At 46.6% G+C, this 14,193-nt stretch overlaps 5 non-coding genes across 5 annotated transcripts; 2 read left to right on the top strand and 3 right to left on the bottom strand.

The window, feature by feature from the left end:
- Positions 1-69: 69 nt before the first annotated feature.
- Positions 70-141, bottom strand: TRNAP-AGG. The gene has a single exon. It is a non-coding gene; the product is annotated as a tRNA-Pro (tRNA).
- A 332-nt stretch (positions 142-473) lies between these two features.
- On the bottom strand, positions 474-546 carry TRNAT-UGU. Its single transcript has one exon. It is a non-coding gene; the product is annotated as a tRNA-Thr (tRNA).
- Positions 547-8,458: 7,912 nt separating this feature from the next.
- On the top strand, positions 8,459-8,540 carry TRNAL-UAG. The gene has a single exon. It is a non-coding gene; the product is annotated as a tRNA-Leu (tRNA).
- A 3,695-nt stretch (positions 8,541-12,235) lies between these two features.
- On the bottom strand, positions 12,236-12,308 carry TRNAT-UGU. Its single transcript has one exon. It is a non-coding gene; the product is annotated as a tRNA-Thr (tRNA).
- Positions 12,309-13,917: 1,609 nt separating this feature from the next.
- TRNAP-UGG lies at positions 13,918-13,989 on the top strand. The gene has a single exon. It is a non-coding gene; the product is annotated as a tRNA-Pro (tRNA).
- Positions 13,990-14,193: the final 204 nt, after the last annotated feature.

The following is a 14,193-nucleotide window of genomic DNA, read 5'->3' as shown; positions in this document are numbered from 1 at the left end:
CTTTGCTATTTCACATCGGTCAGGGAGCCTTCCGTTGCAACTTTCTAAAGCAGAATCGAGGCAAAAGCAGGGCTCGTCCGGGATTTGAACCCGGGACCTCTCGCACCCTAAGCGAGAATCATACCCCTAGACCAACGAGCCACCCTGTAGGCGGCTTTTAACTCTGCCTCAAGGCTCGTTCCCGTCGCTAGGCGTTTCCAGAAAAACTGTATTCGAGTGCCTTCTGTCGGAAGGAATGCGTGCTTGTTTACCCAGAAAGCCTAAGCCTCACGCTACAGAAGTCCTTTATCAGCTGCTATGGTGGACCCAGAACCCGAGAGCAGCAGGGGAAGTAGATCAGGCACTGCCTGAACGTCTCCGCAGGCGCTGCGGAAGGCCTGGGAGCTTCTGCGGCCTTGGAACCCTCCCTCTGATAGTCCTGCCGGCTTATCTCCTCAGGCGTCTGGAACGAGAGTCGGAGAAAAAAGGACCACAGGCCCCAGCGAGATTTGAACTCGCGACCCCTGGTTTACAAGACCAGTGCTCTAACCCCTGAGCTATGGAGCCTCCTTCTCCACAGTGCTTCTCTACCTCTCATCTTATACAAGCCTATAGTAAAGCCAGCATCCCGAAGCATTAAATAGAACTTTGTTTGGCCCGAGCAAAAATCCAAGATATTCTCCCACAAAATTAGATTTTCTTCATGTTCTGTCAACGCTTCTAAAAGACTCCGTTTCGAGAACAGCCACTACCAGGCTGTCTTGTCGTCTCTTGCCTCCCGAGCCTCTGGTACCCAGAAAGGATGCAGATACAGGAATTCCAGACATTTGGGCACACGGGAGACCCACCTGAGAAATAAGAGGTACAGAGAGAGGGTGTCTGATGGACAGATTATGCACTCCGTTCACTTGCTATTGTGGTAAAATCTGGGGAAGGTGAAAAGGGATTTACCACGGTTTTGTCCTTTCTGAATCCAGAGCCCAAACCTGAACTTTGTATTTTGGAATTAACGCCTCCCTCACAAAGGTTGAGGGGTAGGATCAAGTAGGGAAAAAGGGTGTTGGGGAGAAAGAGTTTAATCCTTCCTTAAAGACATATACAGATTTATACACATCTTTGGTATGAAAATAATACAGTTTTTTAAAAAGGATTTTCACTTTTTGAAAACCTTGTTTATATAAGCTAGTAAACAGGAACTAAAAATTAATTGAGAAAGATCTTGTACTTTTTTCTTACTGCAAATACAATCATAGATGAGAACATTGGGGGAAAAAGTGCTCATTCATGCAACCCCAAGGAGTGAACCAATTCTGTTTAGTAAGATTTAGACTCTCTGCCCACCGGCTCTTGTACCCACTATTTTTTAATGTTTTCATTTGTCCACGATCATAAAGTTTATAAGAAATCTGTAAGCCTGTGATTCTTTGTGTTAGAGTAGGCAGTTAGTTAGGTTCTAACAGAATAGTTGGGAAGTCGGCAAAGACGAAGTCATGGCCAGCTATCAAAGTCAGAGGCCTGTCCCGGCAGGGGGCACTCCATAAGCAGGGGCACCAAGCCACGGGGGCCCAAGAGGGTGGAGGCCAAGACAGGAAACCCCTGACCCAGTTAGCAAGAACAAGTGGGAAACCCTGCTCCTCACCCCAACTAATGAATATTCCTCCCCCTAGTTAACAACTGCAGGTAAAACATAGAAACCCAAACCCCAGGGATGCAGTGCTCTCTCTTGATCTCACTCTTGAGCTCGCCTGCACTCGTGTCTCAAGAGTGGGTTTTTTGGGTGATAGACACTGGGGAGGGTATGTGCTCTGGTAAGCACTGTGAATTGTGCAAGACTGTTGAATCTCAGATCTGTACCTCTGAAACAAATAATGCAATATATGTTAAGAAAAAAAAAAAGAAGAAGAAGGTAGCGGGAGGGGAAGAATGAAGTGGGGGAAATCGGAGGGGTAGACGAACCATGAGAGACGATGGACTCTGAAAAACAAACAGGGTTCTAGAGGGGAGGGGGGTGGGAGGATGGGTTAGCCTGGTGGTGGGTATTGAGGAGGGCACGTTCTGCATGGAGCACTGGGTGTTATGCACAAACAATGAATCATGGAACACTTCATCTAAAACTAATGATGTAATGTATGGGGATTAACATAAGAATAAAAAAAAGAAAAAATTAATTAATTAAAAAAAAAAAAGAGTGGGTTTTTTGCCTGAATAAACTTTCCCGCTTGTGCTGCTTGCTCATCTGCTGTGTTGTATGTCTGTCCTTGAATGATTTCTCATGACAAGACCAAGAACCTTCCACAGCTTCTTTGGTTCTGGCTGGGTTGAGGCCCCAGGGCCCTGGGTCTCCACAGCGTAGAGGTTGCTTTCGGGCAGCAGGCTTGAGCAATGGAAACTTGATCAAGGTGAAAGGGCCCCTGATAACCCCTGGCTGAATACAGACAAGCCCATTAGGTGACCCACATCAGAACATCCATAAGCCCTCACTGACCAATGGGCTACTTACAACCAGGCACAGTTACCAAAAAAGGGAAAATTCCATACATTCCCCATACCTCTTCGCCTTCCCCACTTTAAATACAGCCGCCCACCACTCCCTCCTTGCTGTCTGTCCTTTGCTCTCCTACCTGCGGCTGTCTTAAGGTGTATTCGGTAAACTTCTATCTCCTGTGTTCTGCTTCAAGTGAGTTCTTTCATCTCAGGCACCACTGACTTCCACCAGATCATCATCGCGCCACACGTGGGGGCCCCCATCCGATAGGGAGAGATACCGCATGCAGTTCACCTGGCAACCATTGTGTCCTTTAATTTTCACTGTCAGTATAAAACATGCTGCTACCGAACTTACAAATTTTTGAGGAAGAGAAATCTCTAGATAGGTAAAATCAGGCATTTGTGGCAGATATTCTTGGTTCAGGGATGAGTCATGGAGAGACCTCATAATGTTGTCCTAAGATAAGATGAACATATCCAACTGTTCAGGGCCAGGACGGTGATAGGCTCTTCTGTGGCTTGACAAGGGCTGTTCCTCCCAATGCTCCCATGGTGCTCAAACCTCAGTCTTTCTCTACCCGACAATATCCTCATCTGCAAGAGAACTGCAAGGCTTTGCTCCCCCCTTTCCCGCCCCCGACAAATAAATAAAATCTTACCAAAAAAAAGGCTTTGAACTGACTGCTCTGCTCTGGAGAATCCAGAATCGGTTGCTGTAACCCATTTGTCCACACAAAGCATTTTACTGGTGGAAACCTCCAAGGTAATCAGCATGGTCATCCCTTTGGACCTAAAGACAGGTGTCATAATTCTTAAGGAACTGGCAGGGTGCTTGACTTTTTCTCTGGGGCAGGAAAATCAAACCAAAACAAATGTTGACTCATAGGTGGAGTGTTGTGTTGGTGTGTGTAGACATTGAGTATGTAGTGTAGTGGTTAGAAAACACCTGGGTCAGTTATTTAACCTTACAGAGAGGAAGGATCCTTGTTTTGGAAATGAGGGCTCATTACTCTCATCACTGTTATTACCATCTTTATTATTGTCCTTTTATTCAGAGACACTGGCCTTAGGCAAAATTGCTAACTCGTCAAAACTGTCTCCCCAACAGCTTTCTCTTCCCCTCCCTGCTCGCTGTTTCTCCTCCTCTCTTATTCTCCTGTTGCATTCTTGGCTCCTCTTACCTTTTCCTATACTCTGTTTCCCCATCCTCATCCTGCCACAACTCAGCAAGCTCACTTCTATTCCCCGTATGGACTGATTTCTTCCATATAACCGTAGACTGCTAGTCACACATCTAAAAGTAATTTAAAATGCTCAAAGGAGCATTCCAGGAGGAGAAGCCAGGGCAACACCCATGGACATGATGCGGTTTTTTTTGTCTCTCCTTCACAGAGATAAATAAACTTCTCACAGGATAAATAAACTTTTGCCCAATACACCCTATCTACATACGGTCTATTTCCTACCCCTGAAGCTTGTCTCAGGACCTTACATCAATCTTTCTCATTCTTCCAGCCATGCAGCTGCCCTCAGCTCACTAGGGTTGGCCTGACTCAGGGGGTTCCAAGAGTACATTCCACTAGCCCGTTCCAGAGAACAACATCAAAAAGGCATGTTTCAGAGTGCTCTGGCCAGTTAGAAGTTCTTGACTTCTAACTTGACCCCTACTAGTGATCTTAGGATTGTTTTTAATTACTTTTTTCTTCATTTGTCTGTATTTCTTCCATTTTCCCTCAACTTTTTATTTTGCAAAATTTAAACTCTAGAGTGGAAATAAATGAAGACCAACTAAATGACAACAAGCAAAGGCTATTTGTTCAGAGCTTGCTATCCCAAGGAAGTCAGCTGTCATCACTTGAGTTTTGGCAGAGACTCAAAGGCAGACGGAAAAGTGAGAAAGCTTTATAGTGGAAAAAAGGGAAGGCTTCAGGTATGCCTTGATTGGAGGCTGTTGGCATGGGGAAGCTGTAGACAGTCTATCTAGAAGCAAGGTGTCCTCTGTGATCGGTTAGGGGAGCATATTTGGCTTTCCCTGGTTGGTCCTAAGTTGGGAGCAAGGAAAGTATTAGGAAAGCTGTCAGTTACTAATCAAATCTTGGCCACTTGGGACTGATTATTACAGGATTATTGCTTGGCTTCCTGGATTGTTACTAGAGATGGTGGTCTGAGTTCCTATAGGTCTGACTTAAAGATAATAGGCTGGTTTCCTGAGCTGATGAACATTGTAAGGGAAAAATACAAATTAAAAATAAGAGGCTTGATTCTTCCTGTTGAAAATGAGGGAAGTGATTACCCTCCTCTCCTTTTCCTTTGAACATTTACTTTAGAAAACTTGCAAGTATAAACATATCACAGTACTTCGCATTACTGTGATGAATGATTTAATTAACATGTGAGACCATAAAGGAACTAAATATTTAAGTAAGGTCTCAATAAATGCTGAAAGGACTATCTGCTACATTCATTGAAAGGAACATATTATTTGCTAGTATTTAATTTAATTTATCTTATTTAAATATTTTTATTTATTTATTTGACAGAGAGAGAGACAGCAAGAGAGGGAACACAAGCAGGGGGAGTGGGAGAGGGAGAAGCAGGCCTCTCGCTGAGCAGGGAGCCCCATGCGGGGCCTGATCCCAGGACGCTGGGATCATGATCTGAGCGGAAGGCAGACACTTAACGACTGAGCCACCCAGGCACCCCTAGTATTTAATTTTAGCAAGATATTTACAGCACATGCAAAAGGGGGCCACAGGCCAATACCTGGGTGGCTCTCCATTGGAGCTAGGGAAAGAACTTTACATTGCAGTGTAATGCAAGTCTTCTACTGATCCAGAAGGATTCTGGTGGGAACTTTCAAATGCCCTAAAATTGAGCATACAGTATTTGATACACAGATTGGAACATAAAGTACTTCTCAAAATTTTCTAACCTTTGAGGAGCTAGTTAAGACTCCAATTCAAGAGGCCTGAGATCCTGCATTTCTAATAAGTTACCAGGAGATGTTGATGCTGCTGGTGCCTGGACCACACTATGAGTATCAGGGTCTTGAATTTCCTGCTTGTATATAAATTTTCATCATCTGGACTACCAGCAAGGTGAGGATGGCAGAAAATTCAAGGTTAAACTCTCCAGCAGTATTGCAGAATGCTAGAGCCTAGAATACTAACATTCTATGCTGAAGAGGGAAGGGATAACCATGTGCCAAACATCGCATTTATCTGTATCAGGCATCTTTCCAAAAGGGTGCTTATCTACTTGCTTCAGATACAGGACAATAAAGTGGGTGGCAAAGTTGGTACCCCACTGGGAAAGCTGAGACACCTGGCTTGTGAGTCTCTGAGCATTTCTTATTTGAAGTGTATAGTCCAACATAGGATCCATTTCTTGAGGGGAATAGACCAAGGCTCCTCCCTCCACTGAAGGATCCAGTGAGTTCAAGGTAAGCATGAGTCCTCAAGCACTATACAGTGATTGAATCGGGGAAGCCATGCACACGGGGTAGTAAAGGAACTTCAGCCAGGTAAGGAGAGTGCAGTACTTTCTCTCCTGATTAGAAAATGCTTTCAGACTTGCCGGTTTGGATGCTGAACATGCAGCATCCCAGGATCAAAGGGAGCTCTGCTGTAATGACCAGGTTCTTTCCAGTTGACTCGTTCTTTTTATGGCCCTATCAAGAAGGTCACTTCCATCTTCTGATAATCTCTGTTGTTGTTGTTTTAGGTTAAAACATAGTTACTGTGGTTTATTCAAATGTGTATGTGCCCTAACATACACAGACACACGTATACAATCACAACTGGAGAGCTCATCAAAAGTGTCAGTAAGACCTTCCCAAGACCTATCCATAGACTCTGAGTTTCTCATCTGGCTGAGCAGGAGGCATAATAGTTCAACTGATATTTTAATTAAAATTTTTTTTTATTATTCGTTTAAGTAGGCTTCATGCCCAGCCTGGGGCTTGAACTCACCACCCTGAGATCAAGGGTAGCATGCTGCACCCACTAAACCAGCCAGGCCCCCTCCACCGATATTTTAAATATTTGTTCTCTCCCTTCCCATTTCCTCCCCCACTTCTTTCAAGTAATAAGAAGCCCCAGGTTTTTTTCTCCCTTTCGGACTGATGCTTCCTTATCTTACTGAGGTGGTTACACATAACTTCAGGTTCTCTCCAACTTGAGATTAACGCCAGTCTTCCCACATCAGTCTTTCCAGAGTGACAGAGACTTTTGTATACTGCTGAAGGCAGTTAGCTCACACTCGCTTTTTTCTGCGAATTCTGAAACAGAAAGTGAAATTTCTTAGAAGTCGTACCCTTCAGCCAAAAGGGCTGGCTACAGTTATTTGAATCCCTCCGCCTCCAGGGTGTAGGGCGCAGAAGCCACACCTTTGACCATTCCAATAGACTGGATGGTGCCCACTCGCCTTCCTTGCTGGCAGCCTCCAAGCCTGCGCCTGGCTCCTGACTCTGGAAGCTTCTGGAAAGAAGAAGAACTTGGTTGGAGCCTAAGGGTGGACACCCATGTCTGCCCAGGTTGCTCAGAGTGCCCATGAACTAGAACTAGAGAGAGGAAAGCAGAAGGCAAAAAGGCAGCACTTAATATGTTGTCTGCAAGGAGGGGTCGGGTGCGGTAGGGGTGGAGGTGGCAAGGTGCAGGGGGTATGGCCCAGCAGGCGGCGAGCCTGGCGGGGATGGGGTGCTGATGCGTTGCCCAAGAAGACCCCGCCTCCGACCCGGGTCGGTCCAGGCCCTTTCCTTCGCTGGGCGCCAGCCTTCTCCTGGCCCCACTTCCGCGCGTCGGTCTACAGCCACCAGATGCTCCCTGCGCCCTATTTCCAAGCAGCTTTTCTAGAACTTCTTTTCTGTTCGTCGCCCCCTCCCGTGGCAGCGAGGACGGGAGCTAGCAGGACCTTCGCCCCGTGAAGAGCCAATGAAGAACAACTTTTTCTCTCTCCGCGCACCCCCAGGCCCCCGACCCTCAGGCCACCAGGACTTGGGGAAAGACCTCAGAGAGCCCTCAGGCAAGGAGAGGCAGGAGATGGGAGAGGGGGAGGAGGGGCCTCAAGGGTTTGGAAACTTCAAGAGTTTGGAAACTAGACTCCTGGGAGAATTTCTGGTTCCAGAGACCCAGAAATGGCCAACCAGAAACAGCAAAAGAAGAATATAGATAAGAGAGAATCCAGGGCTTTGAGCCGAGTAGAGTTCACGGACAGGTACGAGATCCCACTTTGGGTCAGGAGACCGCAGGTATCACTCATGAAACTTTTTCTAGCTTTCCCTCTGCTCCTTCCAAAAGAAACCGCATGGAGCTAGTGGCGTCTGGACCCAAGGGAAGCCCGGAACCCATCCCTTTCTGGGCTGGGGACGCTCCTGGAATGCAACATCCCTTGGGGGGGGGGGGGGGGGTCGACTTTTGTCCCTGTCTAAGGGAAATGGTTCGGGAACTACAGCAGTGCGATGGTTACTGACCAAGAAGGCCGCAACTAGACCCAGTCTCTCCATTCTGACTGAACCTGCAGGACGAGGGGACCAAGGAGTTCCCCTGGAACGCGGTGGCAGGCTGGCCAGATCTGTGAGCGAAAGGGCGCCTCCTGCTGGATCTGAACTCCGACCTCATTCGCGCAGAGACTCAGCCGCGGACTAAGGATTCCACAGCAAGGAGCTCCTTATTCAGTCTTCTCTAATTACCTGTAATAAGTCGCTGGCGGGATTTTTTTTTTTTTCTTCTGTGTCTTATTGCCTAGGTTAAAGAAAAGGTAGAAATCTTCCAAAGACATTCACACTGATAATCGTTGACTACCTTGTGGCTCACTTCCCAGGCGTGTGAGAATACGATGATTCCTCCTTTCCTGTGTTTGCTCAGATCCCTAGGGATGAATGAAAACGCTGCGGGGAACCCTACTAACCATGAAGAAAAAAATTCCAATTTTGAGCCCCCACGCTGGGATGGGTAAATAACTTAGAGATGGAAAAAAAACCTCCGTGGCAAATGGTAGTGTGGCCGAGCGGTCTAAGGCGCTGGATTTAGGCTCCAGTCTCTTCGGAGGCGTGGGTTCGAATCCCACCACTGCCATTACTGCATTTTAATCTAGCTGCAAATCCCAAATACTGTTCTTTGTTGGAAGGGAGTTTGAAGAAGACTATGTACCAGTAACTATTTGAAATTCCTCTTCCCCCTTGGAAAGTTTCTAGCGGACACTGATTTCTATATTTGCACGTCAAACCCCCTTGGTTTACTGCTTGAGATCCTCCCGCTCTTCTGATATTCCCTCCCAGGCTTGGTATTTGCACTGGACCTTCCTCTTGTCTAGGCTTTTGCACTGCTTTTGGGTTCCCTCAGTTGGGAACGTTTTTGGTCTTCCTCTTCTAAAATCCACACTCACACAGATTCATTCTTATGACGTGGCTTAGGCATCATCTGGTCAGGAAGACTTCCCAGAAATTGCCTACCCCCCCCCCCCCCCCCCCATCATCCCGCCGCTGACACTCATTTAGGAGCTGCAGCTCTATACTCTGAGAAATAACCTGCACAGACCCGATTTTGGTTTTAATTTCAATTACATTACTTTTGTAATTGAATATGATGAATGAATGAGAAAGCCAATACTTCCCAGGCTTCAAGCTCTCACTCCGGCATCATTGCTTCATGGGGTGGTGTTGGGTAGGTAAACAGCTATTTTGAATTTGACTTTGCAGGTTTGTGATTCCAAAACACGTCCAAGCTGATTCTTGGCTGACTCCTTGCATGGGGCCCAGGGAGTGTGTGCTGTGAATGGTGTTGGCTTAGCCACTCCCCAGTCCCTTCCAAGTGAATCTACCTATCTTGGAGATTGTCCAGGTCTCTAAACCACTCGACCGCAATACCTGTGCAGAGCCTGATTCAGCGTGTGAAAGAGGAGAGGATACACTCAGGGACTGCTTAGTGGTGTCCTCCTAGAAGGGCTGTTCCACTGCACTTTTCAGCCATTTACAGCCCCTGTTACAGTCCTACTCCTGGATTTGAGCAGGCAGCTCCCCTGGAGAAAGTAGAGAATTTCCCAGGAGTGTCAAGAGGAATGAGTGAAATAAATGGAGGAGGGAACTAGGACTCTGCAAGAACCAAGGTCTCTTTTCCAGAACCACTTTTTATGACTTTCCCCCTCCTCATTCAAAATCCTCTTCCGTGTTCTCCCAGACCCCCTCATTTCACTTTGATGACTCCTCTTTGATGTCCCCTTCCTTTTCACCCACCTCTTACCAAGAAAATCTTGGGCACCCGAGGTTTTCACAAAAGAGACCATATTTTTCTCAGAAATGGAGAGATTTCTCTCTTAGCCATTGTGAAGATACAGCGACAAGGCAGCTGTCTACAAGCCAATAAGTGGGGCTTTGGCAGACGCCAAATCTGTCGGCACCTGGATCTTGGATTTCCCAGTCTCCAGAACTGTGAGCGATACATTTTTGGCATAAGCTACAATGATATTTTTGTTATAGCCGCTGAACTGACCAAGACTAACAGTTTTAGGTTTACAGCAAAATTGGGTAAGAAAATACAGAGTTCCTACATACCTTCTCTCCTCCCTACCCATCACACAGCCTCCTTCCCATCAACCTCCTGCACTAGTGAGATACATTTGTTACAGTGAATGAACCAACAATTATATATCATTATCAATTCAAATCCATAGTTTACATTAGGATATACTCTTTGTATTAGGCACTCAATGGGTTTTGACAACTGTATAATGACATATATCCACCATTACACTCTAGTATCATACAGAATAGTTTCACTGCCCTAAAAATTGTGCTCTGCCGATGCATCCCTCCCTCCCTTTAACCATTGGCAACCACTGATCTTTTTACTGTCTCCATAATTTTGCATTTTCCAGAATGTCATATATTTGGAATCATAGAGTAGGTAGCTGTTTCAGATTGGCTTCTTGCACTTAGTAATATGCATTTAAAGTTTCTCCATATCATTTCATGGCTTGATGTCTCATTTCTTCCTAGTGCTGAATAAATATTCCATTTGTATCAATGTACTACAGTTTATTGTGGTTTTTGTGTGGATATACTTTTCAACTCATTGAGGTAGTTACCTAGGAACGTGATTCCTGGATTGCATGATAAGAGTGTGTTTAGTTTTGTAAGAAACTGCCAAAATGTCTTCCACAGTGGCAAAGAATATGTTTAAACTTCATTTTGTAAGGTTAAAACACTGTTTTTCTTAATTAATGTGATGTATACACGTGATATGTTTTGGAAAAAAAAAACCCAAACTATGAAGAATACAAATCACCCACAAATAACTATATTTTGCCATATCTCCTTTTCTCATGTATAAATGATAAACTTATAGAAATAGAATAGAATACTTGACCAAACACTGTCTTTTTTAAGGTTCCTGATTTATAATGCTCAGTGCCCTCCAGAAACTAGTGACATTCTACAAGAATGTCATTCTCACTACACCCTGGTCAGTATTAAATATTAACCAACATTTTCTAATTTGGTGATGAAACAATATCCAATATCCTCTCGTTTAAATTAGTATTTCTTTCTTATTAATGGAGGAACAGCTCCATATGCATATTTAGGCTTTTGCATTGCTTATTTTCTATTGTGTATTTATCCTTTCCAAGGGCAGACTTTCTAATGTGTTTCTCCTTAACCTCTGATTTCTCTAGTATACATTATTCGCAGTTATGAAAAAGTGTAAGTATCTGGTGAGGTTGAGGGATGTCACCCCAATATTTAATCAACGTAAACTGGTCCCAAAGATTAGGAGGTAACAGATGCAAATCTAATACGAACGCCATTGGTTCACATTTCCCAGTAAACCGAGTAAACCGAAGCACATCTACTGCATGATCACAAAGACGATTAAGTGAAGTTAAGTTTCTTGGCCGATGGAAAGTGCTCTCTTGTTGCCTGAAAATAGAATCATAGTAAATGTTTCAGGTGATCCGGTTGGGAGGATAAAACTTTCCGGAAGTTGAGTAGGAGACATCGTCAAAATGCGACGCACATCCGTCGCCCCGGAGTCGAACCAGCGACCTAAGAGCGACAGCAGCTGCTTCCCTCTACAGCCCTCCGCTCTACCAGCTGAGCTATCGACGGGTGCGACACCGCTCCCTTAGTGTAGATTTTTGTGGATGTAGGAACAGCTAGTGAGACGTCTGGCCTCTTTGTATTTGAGGTTCAGACTAAGATTGAAGCCCACCAAGTCCCCGGAGAGTCTTACCTATAACAAATCGAATCCCAGGGAGTAGCCTGGGGCCTCGGACGCGGTGTCTGAGTCCGAGAAAGTGAGCATGGAAGCAGAGCAGAAGCCCGATGGGGGCGCATCTGCCTAGCGTCTGCACTGCGCTGCCCGATTAACCCGAGAACCGGTCGCTCCAGAGGCGCAGGAGAAACCCGGCGCCCGGCTGGCTGCACTTGGGAGGTGCGCAGGACGCCACGCCGCGGGGGTCATGGCTATCAATGGGCCTACGTTGCCCTGTTCCGCAAATACGGGGGTGTCGACTCCTGCCAACCCACTGTGTCTTCTAGCAGAGACTTGAGTAATCTGGCTCCTCTCCCGCTTACTGAAAGGTACAGACACCTCACTTTTTCCTCGGGGTCACAGGAGCCCAGATTCCCTGATCTTCTGTCCTATGATCTTCTGTCCTGGATCTCCAGGATCCGATTTTCCCAGAAAGATTACACAGTACCTTTTTTCTCCAAGTCCGTTTCAATAAGTGGACTAAAACGGAGAATGACGTGGGAAAACAAGCAACCCGCTTGAGGCTCCAGCGAGATTTGAACTCGCGACCCCTGGTTTACAAGACCAGTGCTCTAACCCCTGAGCTATGGAGCCGACCCAGGGCCTGTTTTTACGGTTGAATCCCTTGTTTTAAAAAAACGGCAGCCAACTGGCTTTTACATCTGAAGTTTAACAGACGATTCAAACAATTCAAACTTGAAAGGAATTTGTTTTGAAGGAAGTACCTTCAAACAAGCGAGTGAGGAAGAAACATGTTCTTGACTAGGCCTAAACTAGGATGAAAGTCTTCTCCAAGAGCACTAGTACGTGCTCCTCAGCCTCAATCCTGACAAGTCCCTGATCTCGGGCCACAGCAGGGCCTCGAGGGGAGGGAGGCCTGGGGTCAAGTGGGGTAGGGTGAGGGCGCCTTACAGAAGAGAAGGAATGGAAGACCTGGCAGCAGCCTCACTGTCTCCAGTCTGCTCGGATTCGTAAAACGAACTGCTCCAGCTCTTACAGATAACGTTTGGGGTTGTTTTCTGTTTTGTTTTTTAAAGGGAGGTGGCTTTCTCTAAGCACAGTTCGTACTCCTCTGGCCCTCAGAATTTGGCCGCAGGGGCAGTGAGGACGCGAAGGCATCCAGATCTCCCTCCCCCGCTCCCCAAGCCTTTTCCCGGAATCAGGCTCGGCCACAGAGGCGACGGGCCTGAGATCCCTCCAGGTTTCCTGAAGCAGACGCTGGCTAAAAGAGAGCGAACCCTTTCCTCGGTCCTTTAACGCTCTCTGCTAACAACTTGGAGTGCGAGAGGCAGCTTCTTCTCTGGTTGTAAATGCCCAGCCTGAAGTCCAGAACCGATAGAAAGTGGCCACTCGTAGGAAGATTAGAAAGGGAGCGCTCCTCTTCTCCTTTTCTCTCCTCTGGTAGCCCGCCCAGGAGTCTGGTGCCTGGTTCAGGAGATTCAATAACTGTTTACCGAGTTTACGCCCTGTCCCAGGAACGTGTTAGGCACAGGGTAGACAATGTGACCAAGGCAGACAAGCCAGAGCCCAAGAACTTCGTTCCCCAAGCAGAAAGCCCTGCAGAGTAAGGACAACGTCCTCCCTTCCCTTTCCACCCGCCACCTTCTGGGTGATAGAGAAGCGGCAGGTCCAGCCTTCTTTGAAAGAGGGTATGGGAAGCGGGCAACTCTTCCCCGAGGTCACCTTCTGCCCGCCCATAAAGGGTACCTTAAATCTAGACCTAAAGCACGAAGTTTATTATGTAAGGCTGAAAGGAAACAGCCAAAGCATACATGCAAGTGTTGAGAGAGAGACAGCCGAGCGGACTAAGGCAGTGGTTCTAGGATTTGACCTTCATGGGGCCCATCGCATCGAGTTCTTTCGCTCATCCTGGAGGTAACCTTTGCCTCTTAGTGACGTCGGTGGTTCTTATTGTTCCTATATCCTTACGCCCCCAGACGCCTGCGGTGGTTCTGTTCCTAACCCTGTAAGCAGCCAGACCCCACCTGGGGAGGGTCCACGGACAGACTCGCAGCTCAGCCTGAGCTTCTTCATGAACATTCCTACTTCTGGAACGGTGTGGCTCAGGTTCTTCCGAATGCGCACACTGATGTTCTTGAGGTCTGGAGGAAACCTCTGGGCTTATGAGCAGCGTCAAAAACAGTATGATGCAGCCAATAGGATGAATGAACATTAAAAAAGAGAAAAACCCACCTTCAGGGCCGGCTCGTTGGTCTAGTGGTATGATTCTCGCTTTGGGTGCGAGAGGTCCCGGGTTCAAATCCCGGACGAGCCCAGTGTTTTCTATTTTTGTTTTTTTGTTTTTCCCTCCGCCTCCCCTTTAGAGCCAAATAAAGCCAACACCATCCAAGCCTAAATCCACCTAGGTTGAGGCCCGTCCCAGCCTGGACCTGTTTCGAGATCAGCTTCCAGGCAAGTTGGACCTTCTGTGGACCAGTACAAGGACAACGAAGATGCTACCGCGAGCCAAGGGCTTCAT

The sequence above is a fragment of the Neomonachus schauinslandi genome, chromosome 9 (genome assembly GCF_002201575.2).
Source record: "Neomonachus schauinslandi chromosome 9, ASM220157v2, whole genome shotgun sequence".
NCBI classification, from domain to species: Eukaryota; Metazoa; Chordata; class Mammalia; order Carnivora; family Phocidae; genus Neomonachus; species Neomonachus schauinslandi.
This window is presented reverse-complemented; position numbering and strand designations above follow the sequence as displayed.